Source organism: Siphateles boraxobius, unplaced genomic scaffold (genome assembly GCF_051911475.1).
Source record: "Siphateles boraxobius isolate OS27281-9 unplaced genomic scaffold, OSU_SipBor_1 26, whole genome shotgun sequence".
Taxonomy (NCBI): Eukaryota; Metazoa; Chordata; class Actinopteri; order Cypriniformes; family Leuciscidae; genus Siphateles; species Siphateles boraxobius.
Genome location: NW_027508876.1, coordinates 4,161,350 through 4,175,616, shown reverse-complemented (window position 1 = coordinate 4,175,616; position 14,267 = coordinate 4,161,350). Strand labels below are relative to the sequence as shown.

Here is a 14,267-nt window from a genome sequence, read left to right as displayed (position 1 = left end):
ACTTGCGCCACAAGAGTAACATGTACGCATGTATGGCGTATGTAGGAGTATCGTAAGCTTAGAAGCCTCTCGTGGTCTAGACAAATAGGGCTGTGCAACAAACTGAAGCTCCTCTTCTATTATATAGAAATTCTCAGACATTTCTGTTCAAAATTTCTAATTCGCAACTGGTGTTTTTTTTTTCTCTTTCCTCTGAGCTCCTGCTTTCGTCATTACTTTGTGCGTCGGGGTCAGGGGTTATTCTTCCACCGATGCGTACGGCCATCTGCCAGAAGCCAGTGATTAAAGTTTTAAATATGTGTATTTTCCTTACACAAATGCATGGCTTCGCTTCAGAATGCCTTTATTAACCCCCTGGATTATGGATTACTTTTATAATGGATGGATGCGCTTTTTTGGGCTTCAAATTTTCACCAGCCATTCACTCCCATTATAAAGTAGGAGACAGAACATTTTTTAATATAACTATAACTAGAAAAAAAACTAGAAGAGAGGGATTGGTGTTGCCTATGTAAACAGAGGTTTACTGAACAGAATGTCAAATCCAGGGTTTGGTTTGAGAAGTGAGAACACCAGGGAACAGGGGCAGGACCATGGTTTGGTAGCTGCCCTGATAGGGAGAGCAAGGTCCAGAATTGAAAGCTAAATGTTATAGAAATATTGTCTCCAGGGATTTTTTTCTTTCTTTTTTTCAGACACAAGTGTCTCGGCAGGTTCCTTGTTGGAATATGAACAGCTTTTTGACGGATTTTATCTGACTGTATGTCCTATAGCCAGTGCTTGAAGTGGGGGAAAAAACGTGCCGGTACTCTCTTGCACTGGCAATTCATAGAATTTTTCTACTGTGAAAAACAAAACTTGGAGATATTGCTGGTACAACAACAATTTATTGTTATTTATTAACAACATAAATGTATTTAAACAAGTCGTGTGTGTGTGTGTGTGTGTGTGTGCGTGTTTGTGTGTGTGTGTGTGTGCGCGCGTGTGTGTCTATGTGTGTGTGTGCACGCGTGTGTGTGTGTGTGTGTGTGTGTGTGTGTGTGTGTGTGTGTGTGTGTGTGTGTGTGTGTGTGTGTGTGTGTGTGTGTGTGTGTGTGTGTGTGTGTGTGTGTGTGAGAGAGAAAACGGAACTCCTCCAAGTCTGCAAGTCCAAAAATACATTTATGGTGAGATACTATACATTTTATTTAATTAAATGCATTTATGGTAAGATTATTATATTTTCATGTCAATCTGTGTTCATTTTGACCACGAACCATGCGCTGTAACTTTAATTCAGCACGTGCAGCACAGCAGACTCGGTGTGGAAACGATCTCTGCACTGCTGTACAGGCTACACACCGAGCTCTGGTTCCTGAGCCAGTGTGTGTGATGTCTGTTCCCGAGCCAGAGTCTGTTCCGTCTGTTCCCGAGCCAGAGTCTGTTCCGTCTGTTCCCGAGCCAGAGTCTGTTCCGTCTGTTCCCGAGCCAGAGTCTGTTCCGTCTGTTCCCGAGCCAGAGTCTGTTCCGTCTGTTCCCGAGCCAGAGTCTGTTCCGTCTGTTCCCGAGCCAGAGTCTGTTCTGTCTGTTCCTGAGCCAGAGTCTGTTCCGTCTGTTCCCGAGCTAGAGTCTGTTCCCAAGCCAGAGTCTGTTCCGTCTGTTCCCGAGCCAGTGTGTGTGATGTCTGCTCCCGAGCCAGTGTGTGTGATGTCTGCTCCCGAGCCAGTGTGTGTGATGTCTGCTCCCGAGCCAGTGTGTGTGTTGTCTGTTCTCGAGCCAGTGTGTGTGATGTCTTTTCCCGAGCCAGTGTGTGTGATGTCTGTTCCCGAGCCAGTGTGTGTGATGTCTGTTCCCGAGCCAGTGTGTGTGTTGTCTGCTGTTCCCGAGCCAGTGTGTGTGTGTTGTCTGCTGTTCCCGAGCCAGTGTGTGTATGTTGTCTGCTCTTCTCGAGCCAGTGTGTGTGTGTTGTCTGCTGTTCCCGAGCCAGTGTGTGTGTGTTGTCTGCTGTTCCTGAGCCAGTGTGTGTGTGTTGTCTGCTGTTGTTGAGCCAGTGTGTGTGTTGTCTGCTGTTCCTAAGCCAGTGTGTGTGTTGTCTGCTGTTCCTGAGCCAGTGTGTGTGTTGTCTGCTGTTCCCGAGCCAGTGTGTGTTGTCTGCTGTTCCCGAGCCAGTGTGTGTGATGTCTGTTCCCGAGCCAGTGTGTGTGATGTGATATGTAACGATCACCAGCTGGAGTGCCCTCGAGAGCCACCAGAGGGCGCTCCACAAGAGACTATGATCAGTTCCTCACAAACTACATTTCCCATACTCGCTTTTGGGACTCATCAGCACTCATCATCTCATTCACCTGTGACTTATACACCTGCAGCTCATTCACACACACCCATATAAACCTCTTTCACTCTTCAGTTCTCTGCAAAGTATTGCATTGCCCTGGCTTTCAATTCGAGCGTTTATTCCTGTGTTTGTTGTTCTCCTTACTGACCTTGGACTGTGTATCTCGACTCCTGATTGTTCTCTGCCTGCCTTTACCCGGATTGTTAATTGGACTTTGCCTTTTGCTGCCAGCCCTGACTTCTGCCTGTGACCCCGATCTGCTCTGTGTTCTCTCCGTTGTTCTGTCTGCTGTTGTTTAACCCTGCCTGTCTGACCATTCTAATAAAAGCTGCAAATGGATCTCTCCTCGTCCGCTACTTCATTACAAATATATTGTGTTCATATATTCACAATATATTGAATAATATTTACTTTTCATATTATAGAAAATATGTGATAATAATATATTTACTAATATATCATAATGTATGTAATTTACATTCAGTAATACACTTCATAATACAGATACTGTATGTGAACAGATATGGTACTGCATGTGGAACATATTGCAGATATATTTACTCCTGCAGCATTAACACGCATATACTGTAGGTGAAAAGGAAATGTATTTAAATTGTGCTTTTTTGGATATACTTAGTATATTTAACTTATATTAAGTTCTTATTAGAAGTACTTATTAGAAGAAGCCCAACACAACTTACAGTGAGCAGAGTTCAATCTCAGTATTACCAAAGAGTATAGAAGAACAAGAGGCGAAACTTAATAAAACTTCCATTGCAACAAACGCGCCCAGCAGCAGCGCTACGCTTCCGCCATTTTGGGGTGAAAGCGACTCGGCAGTCCACTAGTGTTGATGTGTCGTTCGCGAACAAGCCGCTCTAAAAGCCAATTATTTGAAAAGAGCCGGACTTCCCATCACTATCCACTAGCTTTTTGCTGGCGCTATGGCAAAATCAGCTGCTTTTTAATATTTTTTTTTAAGTACATTAAAGATCAAATCCAAACTGAATGATGACAACACAGAATACAATCAGAGTACAATCTAGTGATCAACAAATCCCTTTTAACGGTTTATTTCACAGACTTAGACAAGTTTTCTACTTTTTTCCCACAAAACCTTTAGTATTAGCATTACAAACACTGAATTAATACCAACATATAAAAGTAAGTAAAGGTCAGGACATAATATTTATAACAGATATAGAATAACTTTACAGTCAACTGTTTATTTTTTTTTTATTTTTTTTTATTTATTTTTTTTGCAGTACTATCTTATATTAATGACCGTTATAGCAAGACTATGTAAACAAAAATACACAGCCACTGTCCATCATGTTCTATAAGATCATCATGTTTGTAGCATGATCCAGGGGATTAAAACGTACACAATATATTTCAGGCCTAGTGGAGTTGGTAACTAATAATAGTAGTAAAGGTGTAAAGTTGCATAAAATGGAAATACTCAATAAAGCAAGTAAAAACTACCTCAAATGTGTATTTAATGATTGGATTAACTGTTATCTGTGCTGTTGTCCAGTAACTCCAGTTGGAATTTTCACCCCAAAATGGCGGCCGCGCTACCGAAGCGCCACCTAGTGGCTGTTACCAAAAAAGCTTCAGAGATTCAGCTTTTGTTCTTCTATACTCTTTGGTATTACTCACAGGTTGCTTTATGAAAGCAAATAACTATATCAGTGACTTTATGATTGAACTTCCTGTAAGTTGTGAAACAATCAGCAGCCACCAGTTGCTCCTGAACCAAAACAAGTGCCTTGTGATGTTTATTTAAGAAAAGAGGTTATCAGAGAACTGTGAGGAATGTAACAGAAATAAGTGGCAACAGAGGAGAATGCAAAGCTTTTAATAAAAAAAGGAGTAAAGCGTCTGAATGCTAGATAAAGGAAGTCAGTGCCGCACAGTGGGCCCATGTGGGCTCATAAAGTTACAGAGTTTGCATAGCAGTCAGTGGGTAGTACTGCAGTACATTTACTAGAGAGCGACATGGAATAATACAAAAATACAGAGCAGGAAGTGTAAACGTTACCATTGTGTTCCATTTTTACCATAATACTGTTTAAAAAGTAGGCAAAGTATGAAAGAAATTTCAGTGATAACCCTACTCTTAAAATAACTGTTTGTTAATGGTAAAATTAAAAAAAAAAACTGTTTGTTAAAGTGGTTAATAAACAAAACTGTATTTTAAGATAAATTGAATTTCGAGCAAAAATAAACTCTGAGATTAAATTTTAGTTATACTGTCCATCCCTATGAGCAATGATTGAAAGATGATCAAATAAGCTCTATTTCAACATTTAAGTATTTGGTAGACACTTTTATAAAAACAACAAGAACTTACTTTCTCTAGTTGAGTCACAGGAACTGTACAGATGTTGAGGAGAATCAATGAACAGTTGAACTTGGCTCAATGGAACTTGGCTAGTAATTTCTGTAAACAATCAGACTATCTTTTGGTGAAGATCTCTTAATAATGTTGTCGTTTCTATGGCTCATGCGTGCAGAGACTGTTACAGTTAGATAGCCAGTGTTGGCAGGATGCGAGCTAAACATGCTCCACCCCTCCAGCCCTGTGTATATCCTTTCTTTCACTTCTGTAACACCATTGCCATTTCAATGGAACATGAAATAAATGTTTTGAGATGTTAAAAAAAAATCTACAGACTGTGAAAACAATGATGCAGAATGGCCCCTAACTAAGTTTTGAAGTACTTGCCACATATTACCCCTCTTCCAATGCATTTTTTTATCACTCTCAGGCTCAGCGCCAGAAGGAATACTGAGGATCTGGTACTAGTGACTCATTTCTCTCTCTCTATCTGTCTGTAGAGCCGTGAGAAAATGAACATGAACACTTCTGATGAAAGATCTCATTTGGCAGAATCACATTACTCTTGCCTGGCCTTCTAATATGCTCTGTAAACTTTGGAAACAGCTGTCTCTGAATGAAAGAAACCAAAACGGCAAGGCAGGAGTAAGGGTGGGTGAATGTACGAGAAAGAAAGTGACATCAACTTCCTTTCTTACTTCCTCCTTTTTCTCAATGTTTGCTTTAAAAATGATTCAACTCCTATGCAGGTGATACAAATTTAAGAGTGCTTTTGAATAATTGAACAGCAGAATAATAATTGCATGGCATAGAAAGCTGTGGCTGGAGAAGATGGGTTCATTCTGGCCTGAAAGGCTCCGTCAAACACACTTTGTCCTGCATATCAAGCCTTGAGCCCCAACAAGATCTCACTGTTTGAAGGAAACTGAACTTTCTGCCCAGATCTTTTCTCTTTTAAACTAACTTGTCAAAGTTGGATAAAGCGTTACTGGCATTAAAGCTTTTGTAGATGTAGTCCTTTTTAGTATTTTTTTAAAACACATTCAAATATATCTGTTAATTTAATTAATTAATAAATTAGGGCAAATATCAACCCAGGCTCATTAGAAAAATGTGCAAGTGGTCGCACTTCTGCAAAATGGTATAGAATTGTTTCTTGCATTTTTAGTTTCAGTTCAATTTTATTTAATTTCAAGTAACTTTTTTTTTATGGTGTTAGTTTTAGATAACTGTAATAGCCCTGGTTTTCATGGCTGCTTTTCAAAGTGAGTGGTGTTAAAAGTGTGTCCAATTTGATCCGAAACAGATGAACATGAATCTGGCAAAATTTTATTACATTGATTGTTGTACGTATGGCGGCTGTTCATAAACGAAATGTCGGGAGAGTGACGCTAAAATGGTCAACAGCGTAAAAACAGCGTACTATCTAACCTAAACCTAACTGATGGGGTTAACAAAAACAAACATGAGATAAAAACGTATTTGCAGAAGTAACCACAATGTAAATAATATTTTATGATTTTATTGTACATGTCATGTTAGGTTGCTTCTACAAGTCTCTGAGTAGAGGCTGCTCACTGAAACAGTGGGAGGAGCTTGATGTCCAGCTCCTCCTCTCTGGATGTACTGGGCGAAACTTGAAGGCCCAGCCATACCCTAACCCTAACCTTTACCCTATCCCTAAACTCCACCCATTATGTCCACATTGCATCCTATTTGACCCATTTGGCACTGCAGTGAGCACCACTTGTATCAGATATGATGTGGGTACTAAACCTCTACATTCAGTGAAGCAAATCCAAAAGAGTTGTGACGTGGGCCCTCTCATCCTCATTGAAGACCAGGCACATTGAGTCAAGTCAAGTCAAGTCACCTTTATTTATATAGCGCTTTTTACAATACAGATTTTATTAAAGCAGCTTCACAGTGATAACATGAAAATAATATAACAGAGTTTGTTTCTAAAAGAAAATTGTGTCAACGTCCACCTTAAGTAAGGCAGATCAATAATATTATTGAATATTAAATGTCCCCAACTAAGCAAGCCAAAAGCCAAGGCAACAGTGGCAAGGAACCAAAACTCCATCAGGTGACAGAATGGAGACAAAAACCTTGGGAGAAACCAGGCTCAGTCGGAGGGCCAGTTCTCCTCTGGCCAACGAAGGAACAGTGCATGTGTAACGCTGGCAGGAGGAATGAAGCAGAGAGCGAATCCAAATGCAAGCACTTTAATTATCTAACAGACAAGTAATCCAAAAAACTCTAAACTCAGAAAAGGCACACAGGACACAGAACTAGGAACATCAAACAACGACCGACAAACACCAACTGAAGAACAAGGGTATAAATACACAGGCAAACAAGCTAAACAAGATAACAAGGGGGCGTGGCTAATCAGAAACACATGGGGAGACTAATCAACAGAACGGGGAACAGCTGAACATGTACAGACAGGGAAACACATGACAGACAAGAACAAGGAACAAAACACAACGCCCACACCGTGACATAGCCCCCCCCCATGGGCGGCTCCCGACGCCCCTTGAGACAAAAACAAAACAAAACAAAAAAAAACACTAAAGTTCAGGAGGGTGGTGAAGTGGAGGCGGTCTTGGGGGAGGGACGGAGGGCCAGGTTCGTGGAGTGAGGGTGGACCTGGACCGTGGGTGGAGCAGGCGACCCCTCGGGCGGCCAGGGCGGTGAAGACCCCTCGGGCGGCCAGGGCGGTGAAGACCCCTCGGGCGGCCAGGGCGGTGAAGACCCCTCGGGCGGCCAGGGCGGTGATGACCCCTCGGGCGGCCAGGGCGGTGACTCAGGCGCAGGAATAGCAGACACCGGCTCAGGCAGCCAGGGCGGTGACTCAGGCGGCCAGGGCGGTGACTCAGGCGCAGGAACAGCAGACACCGGCTCAGGAACAGCAGACACCGGCTCAGGAACAGCAGACACCGGCTCAGGAACAGCAGACACCGGCTCAGGAACAGCAGACACCGGCTCAGGAACAGCAGACACCGGCTCAGGAACAGCAGACACCGGCTCAGGAACAGCAGACACACACACTGGCTCGGGCTCGGGAACAGACAACACACACACTGGCTCGGGAACAGACAACACACACACTGGCTCGGGAACAGACAACACACACACTGGCTCTGGCTCGGGAACAGACAACACACACACTGGCTCTGGCTCCGGAACAGACAACACACACGCTGGCTCTGGCTCGGGAACAGACAACACACACTCGGGCTTGGGAACAGACCACACACACACTGGCTCGGGAACAGACAACACACTGGCTCTGGCTCCGGAACAGACAACACACACACTGGCTCTGGCTCGGGAACAGACAACACACACTCTGGCTTGGGAACAGACCACACACACACTGGCTCGGGAACAGACAACACACATACTGGCTCGGGAACAGACAACACACACACTGGCTCGGGAACAGAGAACACACACACTGGCACTGGCTCGGGAACAGACAACACACACACTGGCTCTGGCTCGGGAACAGACAACACACACACTGGCTCTGGCAGACGTGACTTGAACAGCCTCTGGATCGGCAGACGTGACTTGAACAGCCTCTGGATCGGCAGACGTGACTTGAACAGCCGGTAGCACATCTTAATCGCCTCATCACCCAGAGAGCAGGAGGCAGCGAGGGGAACAAACCCCCAGGTGTACTGGAACAGATCAAGGCTTTCCAGGGCCAAGGCCGCGATCTGTCCAGCGAACTCCCGGTCTAGCCTGTGTAGATCAGGCGAGATCCGTGCTGCTGGATTCATATTTGGTCGGTCGTTCTGTAACGCTGGCAGGAGGAATGAAGCAGAGAGCGAATCCAAATGCAAGCACTTTAATTATCTAACAGACAAGTAATCCAAAAAACTCTAAACTCAGAAAAGGCACACAGGACACAGAACTAGGAACATCAAACAACGACCGACAAACACCAACTGAAGAACAAGGGTATAAATACACAGGTAAACAAGCTAAACAAGATAACAAGGGGGCGTGGCTAATCAGAAACACATGGGGAGACTAATCAACAGAACGGGGAACAGCTGAACATGTACAGACAGGGAAACACATGACAGACAAGAACAAGGAACAAAACACAACGCACACACCGTGACAGCATGATTTATGATTCGGGCAGCATTACAAGTCAGATTGGATCAGAACATTTAGAATATTTATCCATTTCCATCTTTTGGAAGTCCAAGTAATCACGCCGGTGTTGAGACGAGTTGTTGAGGATCAGTGCCGTCCACCATAGAGGGTCGATATCGCCGGTGTTGAGTCGTCTCTTCACAGGCTTTGTGATTGGGGTATCTGAAGTCTCCGTGAAAGGCTGGATACAAACTGGAGCTGACGAACGCCGTTTTTCTCGGGACTCGCGTCCCGAGATAACAGCAGAAAAGCAAAAAGGTAAAATAATTAGCGTAGTTGCTGTTCATAATGATTTCCATAAAACGGGCATAAATGATAAAAAACATGAAGACAGTGATTCTTGCGTCCTAGAGTCACCCCCTCCGTCCCCCACTCAACTCAGCCCTGCTTATTGACCTCTACATCCCTCCTGCTGCTGAGACCCAACCACAATCTCACAATATCTCCGCAGCCCAACCATACGCGGCGACCCGTTTGACTGAGGCTGTCGAGCCCCACTGTCGTCGTTAAGCAGGTTCAGTGGCAACGGTTCCGTATGGCATACCACCTACCGCAAAACACAATATCTACCCAACCACCCGTCATTCACGCAATATACACAGGAACGTAATGACTGTAAATACTATGCAACCTATACAAATAACCTACAGACTTCAAGTGTTATAATATTAAATGCATTTGATCTGATTCAGCAGTGGTATAAAAGGTAAGCATTATGTAAATGCTTGGCTAAAGAGATGCTTCTTTAATCTAGTTTTAAACTGGGACAGCGAGTCAGAGCCTCGAACAATATCAGGAAGGCTATTCCAGAGTTTTGGAGCTAAATGTGAGAACGCCCTTCCTCCTTTAGTGGACTTAGATATCCTAGGAATGACCAGAAGCCTCGAATTTAGTGATCTTAAAGAACGCGATGGATTGTAGGGCGATAGAAGGTCCATTAAATACACAGGAGCTAAACCATTTAGGGCTTTATAGGTCAGTAATAGTACTTTGTAATTGATACGGAACTTGATAGGTAACCAGTGTAGAGATGATAAAATTGGTGTTATATGATCATATTTTCTTGACCTAGTAAGAACTCTAGCAGCTGCATTTTGCACTAACTGTAGCTTGTTTATTGAGGATGCAGGACAGCCAGCTAATATAGCATTACAATAATTTAGTCTCGAGGTCATGAATGCATGAACTAACTTATCTGCATCAGAAACAGAACATTGCCACATTTTGGATCATTTTCAGAGGTTTAATCACGAGTGCAACTGCAGCATTCAGTCAGATGTCAAGGAGCTACAGGGCATACATACAGAAGAAAGGGTCTTTTAAAGGTGCTCTTAAAGGGACAGTTCACCCAAGAATGAAACATATGGCAAAAATTCATAACCCTCACAAACCCATGACACCTTTTTACATGGTCATTCCTATTGTTTGCTGGATTTTATGTCCCCACAAAACAAAACTGCATATTTTATATTAAATATTAATCAACTTTCATGCCGCATGGTTTTCCATGAATAGATGTACCCCATTAACAAAAAATCGTAATGATTAGTACCTAATAATAATGAAAAAAAATAAAAAAAAATAAACACTTGACAGACACATTCCTACGGAGCCCCTAAAGGGACATGGTGGTGGAAAAAATATGGGATGTTAGGGTTAGCTTCTGTTAACAATGGAGTGGCTTAAGTATAAAGAGTGCTTGTTGTGGTTTCTCTTTTTTGCAAAAAATCACTTCCCAAAGGTCTTCAATGCCAGAATTTTTACACTTTATTAAGCCAAGCATTTTCTGCAGAATATCACTCGGGATTTCTGCCCCATTCACAAATATATTGTTACAGAAGAGGCTCCCGTACCGCCTACCCCGCACCACCCTCCGGATCCCTCTCCGGAATATTAAAGGGATAGTTGGCCAAAAATGATATTTAACCCATACATTACTCACCCTCAAGCCGTTCAAGATGCATATGTCAATCTTGTTTCAGACGAAAACATTTTCAGTTATTTTAGAAAATGACTTAGACCCTAGACGTAGCGTAGGAACCGTCGTGACGTAGAACGAACCCGCCTGCGCAGCCAGAGAGCAGAGCAAAACAGTTTTGTTTTGCTCTGGTCTCTGGCTGCGCAGGCGCGTTCCTACGCTACGTCCTACCTCGTACGCCGACTTCCATCACCCGTGAACGCGCGTCGATCGTTGCCGGAAGTCAGATATTTTCATTTATAAAGTTTTAAATATGTATATTTTTACGACAAAACCACACGGATTACCCTCAGAAGGCCTTTGTTTATCCCCCTGCAGCCGGATGGATTACTTTTGTGAAGGATGTATGCACATCTTGGGACTTGAAGGAGGTGGACCCCATTGCTTCACATTATATCCACTGAAGGGTCTAAGACATTTTCTAAAATAACTGAAAATGTGTTCGTCTGAAACAAGATTGACATATGCATCTCGAACGGCTTGAGGGTGAGTAATGCATGGCTTAAATATCATTTTTGGCCGAACTATCCCTTTAATCATTACCGAACTCCAATGGACTACTTGCACAACTACTTCCACGTTCTACTTAGTACATATCGGGAGTTTCCGGTTAGAGCGTTCAGCGCACCTACATACCAACCCATTCTCAGTCCCAAGGTGTCAAAAACTGAAGCATGGTCAAGCGCCCGAGGCGTCACATAGTGGCGCCTTAGGAACTCCATTGCTTTCAATGGGAAACCTGTGGCGGCAATAACAGACGCGAATTGTATCAGTAGGAAATAGCGTTGAAGAAGTCTCATTCCGAACACATCGCGATGTTTGGCATCAGGTCACGTGTGCCAGATGTTGGTAAGTAGTCGTAAATACGCTGTCCAAATAATGTTTGCTATAATGTCTTTTCTGTTTGTCGATATTAATCAGATTAGCTCTCTCATGTTCAGTCACTGCATTATATCTGTCATCTCCACGGAGGCTTTGCGTTACATTGGTTTCTAATTCAAAACACATTACTAAACTAACGTGATTAAACACTGTCTGTCACGTGACGTGCTATAACTTAGGCCTAGACCTTCAATCAGTTATGAAATATAATATATTCATATCAGGTTCAAAGTAGATATTAGTTCCAAAGTGGTATTTGTAGTAGAAGCGCAGTAAGCACAACACTTACCATGCTTTTACCACAGTATTTGCAGTTTTAATGTGTCATTTGTTGTAAATGCACAGTAACCACAAAACTTACCATGCTTTTACCTCAGTATTTGTAGTTTTAAAGTAATATTTGTTGTAAATGCATAGTAACCACAACACTTACCATGCTTTTACCACAGTATTGGTAGTTTTAAAGTAATATTTTTTGTAAATGCACAGTAACCACAAAACTTACCATGCTTTTACCTCAGTATTGGTAGTTTTAAAGTAATATTTGTTGTAAATGCACAGTAACCACAAAACTTACCATGCTTTTACCTCAGTATTGGTAGTTTTAAAGTAATATTTGTTGTAAATGCACAGTAACCACAAAACTTACCATGCTTTTCCCTCAGTATTGGTAGTTTTATAGTAATATTTGTTGTAAATGCATAGTAACCACAACACTTACCATGCTTTTACCACAGTATTTGCAGTGTTAATGTGTCATTTGTTGTAAATGCACAGTAACCACAAAACTTACCATGCTTTTACCTCAGTATTGGTAGTTTTAAAGTAATATTTGTTGTAAATGCACAGTAACCACAAAACTTACCATGCTTTTCCCTCAGTATTGGTAGTTTTATAGTAATATTTGTTGTAAATGCATAGTAACTACAACACTTACCATGCTTTTAATGCCTAATAATTTAAAATCCAAAAATTGTAAGGTAAATCTGTAATTTTTCCTTTAAATAATCCTATATATTATACATAATGATATTTTATTTTCTCTTTTTTCAGCTGAAAAGACCAAAAGGGCCTTTCGGACTCAGTCAGCTCATTATTGTTTGAGGAGAAGTAAACGAGAGACGAAAAGCTACAAAGGCAAATATTCACAATGGTATGCATGTGTTGGTTTTAACCTGTAATCAAACATTTTATCAATCATTTGTTGTTTCTTAAACCTTTTCTTACAAAACCCATAGCCCAATCAGTACAAACATAGTCTCTAAGTCTTAATTATTCACAAGATTTAACAAGTTCTCAAATTTAAATTCGATGCACATACATATTTGTATACTCGTACATAATCCTGCAGCTTTTACTCCTAGTGCTGTCATTGGCTACTGCCTCAATTCCTGTACACATTTATCGCGATATTTGCAAATCAGTTGCAGATGCCCCACACACTGTCAGAAAGTTTATATTAATTGCATTGTATTATTTAAAATTATTACAAATTGGACCCTGTCTGTTGATGTTCCAATGATACATGATGTCTCTCCACACCTCATGACCTACCTCTGTCTGTTTGCAAGAGTGGAAAAGCTAATATGACTTGTCACACGACATCAGATACTCGATTATTTTGTCATGATCAGATCAGTTCCACTGGTGATAACTGTCCCATTTGCATGTAAATCGTGTTATTTTTGCTTGCTATTAATGACATACTTTTAATCATGCCCAAATATCAGTAAACTTATTACATAAATGCATTTAACATTTAATTATCCAATCTCTTTACAGAAAAATATCCCACAGTTATGGATAAACTCACAACATCATCATCAAGTCCTGTGCTGGGCACATTGGGCAACAAGTGTCCTCCAACGTATTCGATCCGTGGACTAGTTCTCCACATCTTCCCATGGGACACTGACATTCTTCAGGTGTTCGTGAAACATCTGTCTCCATGTCTTCCTTGGTCTTCGCTGTCTCCTGCATCCTCCTGGTGGTGTCCACTTCATTACTGTCTTTGTGCGGTGTTGTTTGGGCATGCGTAGGATGTGTACTTGAGGTCTGCCTAATGCCTTTATCAAATAAGCTTCAGTGCTCATCAGGAGTTTTGGTAAAGGACATATTCATTGACATCCATTAGTTCTAGTCATGCAGCGACTTCATGGTGCAATACTCAAATGTATATTTCTGCAAGTGTATATAGCAGGTGTTTGTCCGAACAATTGAAGATAGTGAGAGTGTTCAGGAAAACCTTTTGAAAATAATAAATAGTTATGGAATTCTGTTTGGTGCTGAAAGAGTATTACAGAAATGAGACACTTGACAACTGGACATTATTCTGTGAGTTTGTTACCTTTACATTTAGATGGACTTAATGTCTTGCATTTAGCTTCATTAAACCTTTTATTACAGTGGTTACTATAGTAAATATCCACCATAATTGCATTTATGGTATCATTATATCACTGCCTGGTTAATGTAAATGTAATATACCCGTGAATGTATTTTATAGAAACATTTTCTTGCTGACATTTATAATCATTAACTATTTTAAGTTTCCCTTCATTTAGTTTCAT

The 14,267-nt window shown here is 41.6% G+C and overlaps 1 long non-coding RNA gene across 1 annotated transcript; it reads left to right on the top strand.

The window, feature by feature from the left end:
- The first annotated feature begins 11,530 nt into the window (after window positions 1-11,530).
- On the top strand, window positions 11,531-13,668 carry LOC143751448 (uncharacterized). The gene is made up of 3 exons (XR_013207224.1): window positions 11,531-11,664; window positions 12,751-12,850; window positions 13,480-13,668. It is a non-coding gene; the product is annotated as an uncharacterized LOC143751448 (long non-coding RNA).
- Window positions 13,669-14,267: the final 599 nt, after the last annotated feature.